This window comes from Anomaloglossus baeobatrachus, chromosome 1 (genome assembly GCF_048569485.1).
Source record: "Anomaloglossus baeobatrachus isolate aAnoBae1 chromosome 1, aAnoBae1.hap1, whole genome shotgun sequence".
Lineage (NCBI taxonomy): Eukaryota > Metazoa > Chordata > Amphibia > Anura > Aromobatidae > Anomaloglossus > Anomaloglossus baeobatrachus.
The window spans coordinates 590,723,630-590,737,873 of NC_134353.1; the positions used below are offsets into that span (position 1 = coordinate 590,723,630).

At 48.2% G+C, this 14,244-nt stretch overlaps 1 protein-coding gene across 1 annotated transcript in view; it reads left to right on the plus strand.

Annotated features, from left to right (window-relative positions):
- The first annotated feature begins 2,740 nt into the window (after positions 1–2,740).
- The window catches only part of LOC142245372 (annexin A1-like), a 78,827-nt gene continuing 67,323 nt past the window's right edge, over positions 2,741–14,244 (plus strand). The window contains exon 1 of the mRNA XM_075318026.1: positions 2,741–2,818. The gene's annotated coding sequence lies outside the window, so the exon portion shown is untranslated. The remainder of the gene's footprint in view (positions 2,819–14,244) is intronic.

A 14,244-nucleotide genomic window follows, 5' to 3' on the forward strand; every position in this document is an offset into this window, starting at 1 on the left:
CTGTATTTAATACCCAGTTATGTGCTGATTAACTGTAATAATTAACACTTTTATTACAAAATATTACGTAGTAACAAGACTTCTTAACCTTGTACAGAAAATGAATTTACTTTTACCCCTTTCCACACTAATTCCATACTTTCCCTGTCCATTTAATTTCTCAACCAATATTGTAGGAGCATTAGAGGAAATTATTCTATGTAAATAGGGAGAAGATTAAAAAATATTTGTCACCAGGTTTTTACCACTTAATCCGAGAGCAGCATAATATGGAATGAGGTAGATCGGCTCACTCAGCTGCAGTATGAGGTAGACACAGGAATGCTTCTCCATTTACATTTCAGCTGGTTTATTAACGTCATAAACCAACCAGCCCCAAAACAAAACAGCCTTACCAGCAGAAAAGAAAACAAAAAAACATAAACACAGTCCATATACTGCGGGTTTCACTCACTAAAGGGTGCTTTACACGCTGCAACATTGCTAGCGATCTCGTTAGTGATGTGACACGCCAGATCGCAGATGCGATCTGGCATGTCACATCGCTAACGAGATCGCTAGCGATGTCACAGCGGGTAAAGCACCCTTAAGGCTTGGGTTTCCACTACACACAGAGCATTAGAGAGGAGGAACAGCTTCCTCCAAAACAAAGACCAGTGAGTGTGTCCAAAGGCCTGGCTTTTACCTCCTGGACCACACCTAGAGGTGGAGATATGGGGAACAGCCATCCCACCCATCTCTTTAGCTGTTCACAACAAACCCAACTCTTTTAAAAGTCATTTAACCCTCACAGCACCTAGCATGCTGGAGCATTACATTCAGGTTCACTGAATTTAATAATCTGAGTGACACATACCTCCCCTCTTGCACTTACCAGTAATCATATCACAACACACAGAGACCTTGATTCCTGTGCTGCTTGGTACAGAGTTTATAAAATCACTGTTTTATCAGTAGGAGATTATGAGTAGACGGCCAGCATATAGCCCGCCATATTAATGAACTCTACATTTCTCCGCCCCTTCACTGATTGTCAGCTTTCTACCAATACCTCGTGCACACAAAAATCTGTCTATCAATAGTGTGGGTGGAATTTTAGAAATATATCATAATATAGAGCTCAGTTTTTAAAGAACTGGTAGATCTGCAGTAGGCAACCCACTAAGTGATACATTGCTGGAATCAGGATCTCTGCTCCTACATTATGTTGGGTTGCAAAAACCTAGTGAGGGATTCCCTATAACAATTATGGCAATATATATATGACATATTCAAAGCTATAGTTACAGTGCTGCAAGGCGCAAGCACTAACCACTGAATCATTGTACAAGCCTAGTTGTGGTTGCCTCTCCTCTGAATTGTGGCTTCAGAGCTACTCCCACAGTTTAACCACTGAACTGCCTATTTGCTTAGCAACCAGGGATTATTTTTATAATGTTAAAAATACAAATTTTATAAAACTGTGTGTATGTGTATATATATATATATATATATATATATATATATATATATATATATATATATATATATATATAGATAGATAGATAGATAGATATACACAGTACAGACCAAAAGTTTGGACACACCTCCTCATTCAAAGAGTTTTTTTTATTTTCATGACTGTAAAAATTGTAGATTCGCATTGAAGCCATCAAAACTATGAATTAACACATGTGGAATGAAATACTTAAAGTGTGAAACAACTGAAAATATGTCTTATATTTTAGGTTCTTCAAAGTAGCCACCTTTTGCTTTGATTACTGCTTTGCACACTCTTGGCATTCTCTTGATGAGCTTCAAGAGGTAGTCACCGGAAATGGTTTTACAACAGTCTTGAAGGAGTTCCCAGGGATGCTTAGCACTTGTTGGCCCTTTTGCCTTCACTCTGTGGTCCAGCTCACCCCAAACTATCTTGATTGGGTTCAGGTCTGGTGACTGTGGAGACCAGGTCATCTGGCGTAGCGGCCCATCACTCTCCTTCTTAGTCAAATAGCCCTTACACAGCCTGGAGGTGTGTTTGGGCTCATTGTCCAGTTGAAAAATAAATGATGGTCCAACTAAACGCAAACCGGATGGAATAGCATGCCGCTGCAAGATGCTGTGGTAGCCATACTGGTTCAGTATGCCTTCAATTTTGAATAAATCCCCAACAGTGTCACCAGCAAAGCACCCCCACACCATCACACATCCTCCTCCATGCTTCACGGTGGGAACCAGGCATATAGAGTCCATTCGTTCACCTTTTCCACAAAGACATGGTGGTTGGATCCAAAGATCTCCAATTTGGACTCATCAGACCAAAGCACAGATTTCTAATGTCCATTCCTTGTGTTCTTTAGCCCAAACAAGTCTCTTCTGCTTGTTGCCTGTCATAAGCAGTGGTTTCCTAGCAGCTATTTTACCATGAAGGCCTGCTTCACAAAGTCTCCTCTTAATAGTTGTTCTAGAGATGAGAAGGTGTGTCCAAACTTTTTATCTGTACTACATATATATATATATATACATATATATATATATATATACACAGTATATACAGTATAGAAATAATATTTTATAAACATAAATAACTGTATAAAATTAAAGTAATTCGTAACCACAGTTAAATTTGCTAGAGGCGAGGGAGGAAGACGTCTTTTGGATTTTAGGGAGTGATTTACATGCCACCTTCACAACCAGACAGCCAATCCCGGGGCTGCAGACAATATCCTTGTGTTGCTAGGTGTGGTTTTGTAATGTCCTTATAAAAATCAGAAGCCCAGGGCTGCATTCTTCTGCTTGGTATTTGCGAGACGGCTCTACAGACAGTTTCTTCTCCCCCGTAAGTTTTTACTTTACTTTGTTTTTCCTTTTATGCTTTCCTTAGCTATGTCTTCTGATACATGATGTATACAGCTGAAAACACTCTGCTTTGCTGTCTGTGAGTGTTAAACGTTGTAATAATCTGTGAAACGCAGTGACTATACAAGTTAGATATGTCGGTAGAAGTAGGAAAGTATAACGAGTAGAGTTTAGAGCAGTTTCGTACAGTTTATTTCCTATTTCTGCGGTTTCTCACCATGGAAACATATTTGGAAGGAAAGTCAGGCTGAGTCACACCTAACCCCCGGCCCTAAACTGTAGAGAAACATTTTAAAGCTATATTTCTAGGCAAATCTGTATGATTAGTTTGTATATATAGCTGTATGCCTGCATTGAGTTAATGCTGTAAAAGCAAACTTTCAAAGGAGACTATTTTGTATTCTTATGAAACTGGTTCTTCAAGTTCTAGACAACTTTCGTCATGCCTGCTTTTGAAATAAGGGTATGGTTGAGTGTTTTTCATACCAGCCTGCATTTTACTCATAAAAGTACTGCATTAATTGAAAGCAATAGAAAAGGCTAATTAAATACATTTCTGAAGGTTATTACCAGAAAGCCTTTTTCACTGCTTCTGGAATCCAGAAGAGGGTTGTACACAGAATTCTTGCAAGAATGAACCCTTAAAGGGAATCTGTCAGCAGGTTTTTTCTACCTCGTACAAGAACTGCATTATGTCTGAAAAGAGATCCTGAATCCAACAATGAATCACTCATATTGCTGGGTGCAGGTGTTTTGACACAATGTGTATTTTTAGCTTTAGCCATGTAGCAGAGTCCAGAGGGCTGCCCCCGCCCACACAAGCCTCACATTAGCGATTGTGCATTGACAGTGCGGTGTCAATCAGAGGAAGGGGCGTGGCGGGCTGCCATGCACTAGCCAGCTAGAATTAGCAATGATAACCACCAAGTGATAAAGCCTTTTGTTTAGGTAAACAATAAAACCAAGCCTCATAAGAGAGTCAAAGTTGTTTTTTAACCCCTACAGCATGCTGGCTTCAGATTACATAGCAAAAACCTATTGACAGATTCTCTTTAAAGACTTTCCCTATTTGTCAGTACAGTAACATTTATTTTTCACAGATTACCCGATTACACGGCAGCTATAGAGTCAGACTCAACCTATTGACTTCTATAGGAGAATGTTCTGGACATGTGTGTCCTTTGCTGGTGTAGGGAGGGTGCAACCTGCCTTTATCGCCTACTGCCAATAGGTGGCAATATGTTATCTGCCTGCATTTTTAAGTTGGAAGCATTATTTAATTGTAATCTTACCCAAAATTACCACTGCTTTTATTACTACTAATAAGTAGCTGCACTTTTAGGATACTTTGCAGGATAAGCTGTCATTTGTATAGATGAGAAATAACACTATTTTTGGCCACTATATGACTAATATGCTGCATTATTCAGCCATTCTCCCCTCTGCATACATTTCTCACTTGACTCTGCAGTAGCTTCATTTTGTTTGCTCTGCATCATTCTCCATCCAATTTTTGCCCACTCCCTCAAATATAGAATTTTGTAGGCAACTGATGCAATTTGACCCCTCACCAATGATAGACCTAACAGGTTTATGAATTTTGTAAATAAATGATCAGTGCAGGAGAGCAGAAGAAAGTGAAGTGGATCTTCCAGAAAAATGCTTGAGTTCTCCATTGACTTCCATTATACTTGGGTACTCGAGACTACTAGCAGAAACATTAAAATATTTTAGGAAACAAGAGACAGGTATGTGAGCATGGAGGAGACACTAAGGGGCAACAAAATCCAGCAGGAGAATGGATTGATATACATAAACAGATGGTAATGTAAAAAAGTTACAAAACACACCGAGGCAGTAAGAACACTCATGGTGCATGATAATAAACAGATACAGCAAGGTAAGTATAGGGATAATACATGAGTACAACTGCGCCAGCAAGCAAAGTATAAAATAGTTAAAAAAATGTTCATACCCTTGTGTGATCTCGTGCTGAATTCACACCAAGCCCCAACATGCTTTTCGGTGTGAGCCTTCGTCAGCGGGTCCTATGGAGCCTCGTTCTGAGAATGTTCTTGGAACAAGGCTCCATAGGTCACTGATGGTCAGTGCCACACAAAGAATTTTTCATGCTCGTACCTACCTATCATCTGAAATAACCAATAGAGCCTCATTCTCAGAACTTTCTCAGCATGAGGCTCCAAAGGGCCAACTGAAGACTCATGACAAAATGGTCTAGGTGCCAATTCAGCAAGATATCACACATGACTATGAACGTTTTTTTAACTATTTTATACTTAATTTGCTCTGCGGTTTTAATCATGTGTTATCCCTATACTTACCTTCCTGCATCTGTTTATTATTCTGCACCATAATTACTGCCCAGATGTTTTTATTACTAATTTAATTAATGAGAAATTTTGTGCCTGCTGCTGACCGGGAGTGGCCTCTGGAGGCTTGTTCTCAAAACGAAGCTCCAAAGGATTGATGGACGTCTTGGGACATTGCACACTGGATTATGTCAGAACTTTGAGAATTTATTTAAATTAATAAATTGGTGAAGAAAAGAGCACGGGCGACTCTTTATTTCAAATGAACTATTTTTTTCCTGTGTGTGTTTTTAATTGTACACTGACTGGAGTTAGTAATGGATGTGTCTGATAGATGTCTCCCCATTACTAACCCCTGGGCTTGATATCAGCTGTCAGTTCATACTTAACATCAACCCCAAAATTGTTACCCTGATTGCCACCGCACCAGAGCAATCGAGAAGAGCAGGACAAAGCACCAGAATTGACGCATCTAATGGATACGCCACTTTTGGGGTAGCTGCGGGCTGATATTTTTAGGGTGGAAAGGGTCAAATAAACATGTGCTTTCCCAGTCTGATAATACCACCCTTCAGCTGCCTGCTTTACCTTTGCTGGTTATCAAAAATAGGGCAGACCCCACATCGTTTTGAAAATTATTTATTTAGAAATAAATTATTTAAATAAAAATAGGGTGGGATCTTATCTACTTTTGATAACCAGCCAAGGTAAAGCAGGCAGCTGAGGGCTGCAGCCCACAGCTGTATGCTTTACTTGTGCTGGTTATCAAAAAAGGGGGGACCCCACGTCATTTCTTTTTATTATAATTTATTTTGTTCCCAGCAGCATCCAGGCATTTTCCCGATGTCGAAAGCTTGTTGATTGGCTGCGCTGCAGCCTTGCAAAAGACTTTATTCAGCAACTGAAGTCTAAACTCATATAAGAAAGCCACGGACCCACTTGGGGGGAGGGGCGACATGACCAAGGGGGAGGTAGGGAGTGATGGGTTAATAGGGACAGTGGTATATGCCTAATATGGCTTTGGGGGATGGTTTTAGCCGGGGAGGAAGAGGAGGAGCAGGGAAAGGGTTAGCTGGGAGAGGAAGGAGTTACCTCCTCTTCTGTTTCCGGACGCCGAACGATCTGCACGTGCACCTCCATGGCAGATCTTCAGGAGCTCCAGCGTCTGATTCAGGCAGCGGTCGCAGCGCACGGGCCCCTGGCAGTGCAGACCCACATCAGGGCTGCCGGGGTTAACCCGTCGGCGCTTGCCCCTCGTCCCCCCAGCAGCGGCGGGCGCCAGTCGCGGCCCCCCCGCAGGTATTCCCCGGGCGCGGGGGGGGCGAGGAGGAGATGTAAGAGCCCCTCCAGGGACCCTCCGCAGAGTGCAGCGCAGCAGCAGCGTCTGGCTGCTGCAGAGGCCGGCGGGAGGAATCTTCGTTCCAGCCGCGGCGGTCGGGAGGTGGGAGTGGCCAGCACGGGGCCTGCTTCCGGTCCCGGCCTCCGGGCTGGAGTTACTGAGACTGCAGCGGCTCCAGGCCGGGAGCGCGCTCGGCGCAGGAGAGAGGCCAGCAGATCCCCCTGCAGTCGGCGGGGGGACCGCGGGGCTGCACGTGGCGGTAGGTCCGGCGCCGGGGGGGGGTCTGCGGTGCCTGACCCCGGTGCGGCTGAGAGAAGGAGTGACGGCGGGAGCCCTGCGGCAACCGCCGGGTCACTCAGTACCGCTGTGCAGCCCCCGGATGTGGCAGTCTCCCGTGGGAGCGGGAGGACTCGGCGGATGGAGGCCTGCAATAGCCCAGGAGGGCCAGAGGCGACGACGGCTGAGATCCGGAGCCGGGCGTCTGGTCGTCCGCGCCCAGAGGCCCCTTGCAGTCGGCAGGGGGGCGGGCGCAAGAGGTCGAGGCCCGGGGTGCCGGCGCGGGGGACAGGACGGTCTCCTGGGTTGTCACCCCGGGGCAAGAGATGGAGCGGGGATGACTCTGCCCACGCGGCGGCCCTGTCTGGCGGCCGTGGTGGGGGGGGTGCTGCGGCGGCGCCCCCCGGATGTCGGATGGAAGATGAGGCCAGCGGCGAGGAGGGGGAAGAGGCTTTCGGTTCGGAGGAGTCGGATGGACGACAGACGGAGGACAGCGAGGCGGCGGTCTCGGGAGACGCCGAGCGGCGGTCGGGTGAGACGGCCGCGGAGGCGGCAGGGGCTGCGCTGGCGGGGGGCTTCGGGGGGGGGGGCGGCTGCGGCTACGGCAGCGCCCGCTGGTTTCGCAGTGTGGAGTCAATTGTTGGGGCTGTTGCAGGGGCTGGCGGCGGCTTCGGGAGCGGGGGGGGAGGGGGCCCAGGCGCCGGTGGCGGCGTGGGTGGGTGCAGCCGGTTTAGGGGCCTCGGCGGCGGCGGGGGGTGACGGAGCGGGTGCGAGTAGAGGGGGGGGCGAAGGGGGGAGTGAGACGGGGGGGGGAAAGGAGAAGGAAAAGGAGAAGGAAAAGGAGAAGGAAAAGGAGAAGGAGGATGAGGTGGTGCGCTTAGATGATAGGGCTAAAAGCGAAGTTTATGTTTGTTTTGAGGGCCCGCTGGGGGCCCATTTAAAGAAGGAGGTGCGGGAAAAAATTTGGAAAGGGGAATATGTGGAGATATTTTCTCTGCTTCCCCTGGAGAAATTTAATTTGGATAGGGTTAAGCCGAGTGATTCCAAAAAGGAGAAGGACGAGGAGGAAAAGCGCCGTTATAGGCTTATTCCTCGGACTTTTGCCAACTGGCTACAGGCATTTGCGATTTTGGCGAGCGTGGTCGGGGAGAAGGAGCCGGAGCATTGTTCGGCTTTGTTCGGCTACATGGATGCGATAGGGGAGGCTTATCGAGTTTATGGCGGACTGGCGTGGCTGCGCTACGACGAGCAATTTAGGCAGCGGAAGGCATTGCGGCCAGATATGCGTTGGGACCATAAGGATATTTCCTTATGGATGCGATTGATGTCGGCACCGGCTCAGCCCTTTCGGGGGGGCGCCGGGGGTTCGGGGGGGGCCGGGTCCCCGGCAAGTTTCAAGAAAGGTTTGTGTTGGCAGTACAATGAAGGGCAGTGCAGGTTTGGAGCGGCGTGCCGTTTTAAGCATGAATGCTCCGGATGTGGGGGGGGACATAGCTTGTCCAAATGTTTTAAAAAAGGAAAAGGAAAGGCTGGTGATGGGGCTGGTAAGAGGGACGACGCCGGTGAAGGTAGAAGTGATGGTTCCGTTTTTAAATAGGTATCCGGACAAGGAGGCGGCGGCGTTGTTAAGTTCTGGTTTTTCGGATGGTTTTCATATTCCGTCGGTTGTTAATGCATCGGTTCCGCCGTATCGTAATTTGCGTTCCGCTCGGGATCACCCGGAAGTGGTGGATGAGAAGCTGGAAAGGGAGGTGGCTTTGGGCAGGATGGGCGGCCCTTATGTCGCCCCGCCGTGCGGGAATTTGGTGGTGTCACCGTTGGGGGTGGTACCAAAGAAGGAGCGGAATAAATTTCGGCTGATTCATCATTTGTCTTACCCGGAAGGGTTATCGGTGAATGATGGCATTGCGCCGGAGTTGTCGGCGGTATATTATGTGTCGTTCGATAAGGCGTTGGACCTGGTTAGGGCGGCGGGGCGGGGTGCATTGATGGCAAAGGCGGATGTGGAAGCAGCGTTTCGGTTGTTACCGGTTCATCCAGATAGTCAGCATTTGTTGGGTTGCTGGTGGGATGGCAGTTATTATGTTGATCGTTGTTTGCCAATGGGCTGTTCCATTTCGTGTTCGTACTTTGAGGCATTTAGTTCGTTTGTTGAGTGGGTGGTTCGGGACGTGTCCGGGCTTACGTCCATCATTCATTACTTGGATGATTTCCTGTGTGTCGGGCCGGCGGGTTCGATGGTTTGTGCGGGTTTGCTATTTGCGTTGCAAAAAGTTGCGGCCAGTTTCGGGATTCCTTTGGCGCCGGATAAGACGGAAGGCCCGGCGCCGGTGATGTGTTTTCTGGGAATTGAAATTGACACCATTGCTATGGAATGCAGGTTGCCGGCGGAGAAGGTCCGTGATTTGAGGTCCGCAGTGTCAGGGGTAAAAGCGGCGAAGAAGGTGCGGCTTAAGGCGGTGCAGTCTTTGCTTGGAAAATTGAATTTTGCTTGCAGAATTGTGCCAATGGGGAGAGTGTTTGCGAGGCGTTTGGCGACGGCGACGGCCGGGGTACGGTTGCCGGCGCATTTTGTGCGGATCACAAAGGCGATCAGGGACGATTTGGAAGTATGGGATCAATTTTTGCAGCATTTCAACGGCCGGACGCTGGTGATGGAGAGGGTGGCGTCTAACGGGGCGTTGCAGCTGTTTACGGATGCGGCGGGGTCGGCCGGGTTTGGGGCTGTCTTCAGAGGTCATTGGTGTGTCGGGCAGTGGCCACAGGCGTGGCGGGAGAGCGGCTTGGTTAGGAATTTGGCTCTGTTAGAGCTATTCCCCATTGTAGTGGCAGTGGAGCTATGGGGGTCGCACTTTGCCGGAAGGAAAGTGTGTTTTCATTGTGATAACCAGGCGGTGGTGCACGCGATTAACAACTTGTCTGCTAAGTCGGAGCCGGTGGTGGTGTATTTGCGGCATTTAGTGTTGAGATGTCTGCAGTTGAATGTGCAGGTAGTGGCAAGGCACGTTCCGGGTGTTGACAACGAGGTGGCTGATGCTTTGTCTCGTTTTCAGTTCAGCAGGTTTCGGGCGCTGTTGCCGTGGGCGGACGAAGTTGGAGTGGAGTGCCCCGAGGATTTGTGGCATCTGGTGAGGCGGTGATCTCAGACTTGATTCGGAACTCGGTGACCGAGGTGACTTGGTGCCGGTATGCTAAGGTGTGGGCTGAATGGGAGGAGTTGTTGCGTCTGATGTTTGGTGGGGAAAGCGTGGATTACTTGGTGGCTTTGTTGTCATTGGTGAGTACGGATTTTTCAGCCGGGCGATCGGCATCGGCTGTGGCACATCGGGTGTCGGCAGTGGCATTTTGGTTAAAAATGAGAGGGGAGCGTGATGTTTCACAGGATTTTCGGGTTCGTCAGGCTTTGCGGGGCTTTCGCCGTGGCGTACGGGAGAGGGACAAGAGGCGCCCTGTATCGTTTGGTTTGTTGAGACGGATGGTGGGTGGCCTGAGCGGCATTTGTGAGTCTGTGTACGAGACGGTTCTATTTACAACGGCTTTCGGTCTCGCTTTTTATGGGGCGTTCCGGATAGGCGAGCTGGTGAGCCCGTCCAGGGTGACGGGTGGTGGTTTGATGTTTGAGGACGTGCAAGTGAGCAGTAGTCAGGTGGAGTGCCGGATTCGCCGGTCAAAAATGGATCAGCTGGGCCGTGGTAGATTGGTGGTGTTATATGCGGTTCCAGGAGAGGAATTGTGCCCTGTGCGTGTAGTCGAGAGATTTATGGCCGTGAGGGGAGGCTTACCTGGCCCGTTGTTGCGGCATTTGAATGGGTCGTTTTTGTCGAGGTTTCAGTTTGTGGCGGTGCTGCGGCTAAGTCTACGTAACGCGGGGGAGCGCCCGGAGGAATTCGGGTCGCATTCATTCCGAATTGGTGCAGCAACGGAGGCAGCCCGTTGGGGGCTTGGAGATGAGGTGGTAAAGCGTATTGGTAGATGGGAATCTTCTTGTTTTCGGCGGTATGTGAGACCGCAGTTGTTGTAGCATCATGGGACTTTGGTTACGTGCGGAAGGTTTGAGGAAAGGGGTGTTTTTTGATGTGTTGGTGGTTGTGCTGTTATTGGTTTTGATATTTTCGTTTTGTTTTATTTGTTATAGGGACGTGCCTGATCTGGATCTTGGGGCACTCCTTCGTATTTTGGGGTGCCCGTCGGGCGGAGGTCCGCCCGAATGGTCGACAGCTGGGTTTGGATCGTGCGCAGGCGACTGTTCGATGGATCGGAGTTCGGGGCATGGAGTGGGGCAGGGTGGTCCCGGAATTTCGTTTCCATTGTAAAGTTGAGCGGCCCCCGGATGTGCTGGTATTGCATGTGGGGGGTAATGATCTTGGTGCCAGGGCGTCGCGGGATTTGATCCGAGACATAAAGATTGATTTACTGCAGTTGTGGAAGCGGTATCCTGGTTTGCTGGTCGTATGGTCTGACATAGTGACCAGGTTGGCATGGAGAGGGGCTCGGTCGGTGGAGAAGGTTAATAAGGCCAGGGCCCAGGTGCATAGGGTAGTGGCTAGGTTTGTGACCAGGAATGGTGGGATTGTGGTACGGCACAGGGATTTGGAGCCGGCTGATTGGCGATTTCGGAGGGGTGATGGTGTGCACCTCAACGAGGTCGGTCTGGATTTATGGGCGTTGGGTCTGCAGGATGGTGTGGAGCGTGCTTTTGGTGTGTGGCGGGTCCAGGCCACGTAAGGTGTCACGTGGTCTGTCCTGTGGCGGTGGGGGTAGGTCTGGTCCAGAGGTTTGGAAGTGATTGGTGGCTGGACCGGGAGTCATTGTCTTGGTATGGTGGCTCTCGGTTTCCGGGATGTGGCAGGCACGGGGTTCTGCCAAAGTGTGGGGGTCAATCCGTGGGTGATTGGCACCTCGTCTCTGGGTCGGTGTGTTGCGGCCGGGGACAGGGGGAGTAGTAGTAGTGGACTGGGCCTACCCCGGGGGGTATTGTAAATGTTATTGTCTATTGTTACCGTTATGTGGTTGTTTTGGGTCGCCCGTTGGACGGCGTCCCTAAGGTACTAGTCTGTAAAACAATAGGCAATAAAAAGGCTGCTGTGGCCATTTGAACCAAGTCGCATGCAGTCCGTGTGTTTAATTTTAGAGGATAAGGGGGTTTGGTTACACAGACATCATGACCGGAGAATCCTCCCTCAGCTGGTCAAGAAAGCCACGGACCCACTTGGGGGGAGGGGCGACATGACCAAGGGGGAGGTAGGGAGTGATGGGTTAATAGGGACAGTGGTATATGCCTAATATGGCTTTGGGGGATGGTTTTAGCCGGGGAGGAAGAGGAGGAGCAGGGAAAGGGTTAGCTGGGAGAGGAAGGAGTTACCTCCTCTTCTGTTTCCGGACGCCGAACGATCCCCGCCCACCCTCCCTTTGTGTTGTCATGTGGGAGATGTTTTTGGGTAGTTGGGATACCTTTTGTCACAGTAGCGGTGGGGGTAGGTCTGGTCCAGAGGTTTGGAAGTGATTGGTGGCTGGACCGGGAGTCATTGTCTTGGTATGGTGGCTCTCGGTTTCCGGGATGTGGCAGGCACGGGGTTCTGCCAAAGTGTGGGGGTCAATCCGTGGGTGATTGGCACCTCGTCTCTGGGTCGGTGTGTTGCGGCCGGGGACAGGGGGAGTAGTAGTAGTGGACTGGGCCTACCCCGGGGGGTATTGTAAATGTTATTGTCTATTGTTACCGTTATGTGGTTGTTTTGGGTCGCCCGTTGGACGGCGTCCCTAAGGTACTAGTCTGTAAAACAATAGGCAATAAAAAGGCTGCTGTGGCCATTTGAACCAAGTCGCATGCAGTCCGTGTGTTTAATTTTAGAGGATAAGGGGGTTTGGTTACACAGACATCATGACCGGAGAATCCTCCCTCAGCTGGTCATGGACTTCCATGGGAAGTGTGTGTTTGAGTTTGAGCCCCGGACACTAGCTGTCAGGTACAAACCCCAAACTTTACAGTTCAGGATCTCTTATAGCTATCAGTGAGCCATTTTTCAAAATGCATCATCCTCATGTCCTTCTTGTTTTCTAGTCCATAGAGGGCCATAAACAATGGGAATTCATTTTAATAACAATTTTTCTTTACAGTCAAGATGGTCTTTTATTTTAGAACAACCCTATGTATTTAATTAGCTTCTAGCCTGCTTAGGAAATAATATGAGTAGTAGCAGGAAATGAGTCACTTTGTGCAATGCAGCTATATTAGGAGAATGGAACATTTTACTTATATGGGATTAGAGATTTAGAGCCATCTCCCATAGTCAGATTGTATTGCCAAGTTTACTATTGTGCTCACTTTCTAAATTGGTTAATATGTAATTTTCATGTTTGGAGAGATGCTAAAGTTTATATAGTTATATAGATATTCCAAATATCAGAAAAACAAAAGAAGTATGGTGAACATTAATTACAAAGGAGGTCTGATTTCTTCTAATCTGTGTCCATTGGAAATAATACTATTAAAAACACCATTACCGCTGAAAGGTATAGCTTGTGTGCCTTATCATGTTGCTTTTGTCTTTACATTGTGGGGCCCAGCATTGGTGACATTCACCCATGTTGAGACTCAGTCACAATTATCCTTTAACAGAACCAATTAATATGTCCCAATCTACAAAAGTGACCACAGGCTATTGGCAGGCCATCTCCTTCTAAGGTCCTATTCACACATCAGTATTTAATCAGTATTTCTATGTGCAAGCCAAAACACAGAACAGGCATCAATTATTTCTATTCCAGTTTTTCTCTGTAAGTTTCACTTTTGGCTTGCAAGCACTGATGCAAAATACTAACATGTGAATGAGGCCTAAAAAATGTATCATCTCTGGTGAACTCGTCTAACTGCCACACATAATGCCTCTATTATGGAGAGAGCCAGTGATATAACTAGAGTTTGATGGGCCCCTGATGAAAATTTGGACCTGACCCTCACCTCACCCCTCGGGGTACAGAATAATTACGTTGACACTTGGCTCTTTCTCTCAGCACTCAGCATTCCTATGCTCTGATATCCTTCTTTCTCTCAGCACCCAGCTTTCCTATGTTCTAATATCCATCTTGTCCTCAGCACCCAGCTTTCCCATGCTCTGCTATACATCTTTCTCTCAGCAGCACGCAGCTTGTCCTTGATATTAGAGCATGAGAAAGCTGGGTGCTCAGGGACATATGAATAGCAGCCCACGGGAAAGTTGAGTGCTGTGGACAAGATGGACATCAGAACATAGAAAAAAACTGGATGCTGAGGGAAAGAGGGATATCAGAGCATGGGAAAGCTGGGGGGGGGGGGGTGAGGGAATGAGCCTCTGTCTCTAATCCCCCAACTTTCACATCCAATGCTTGTATCTTTGTCCCCATCCTGGTATATGGCCCTATCCATTTTTTTTTTTCTGTACATTCTATTTTTGCTATAAATAACATTATAGATGTATTTATTTT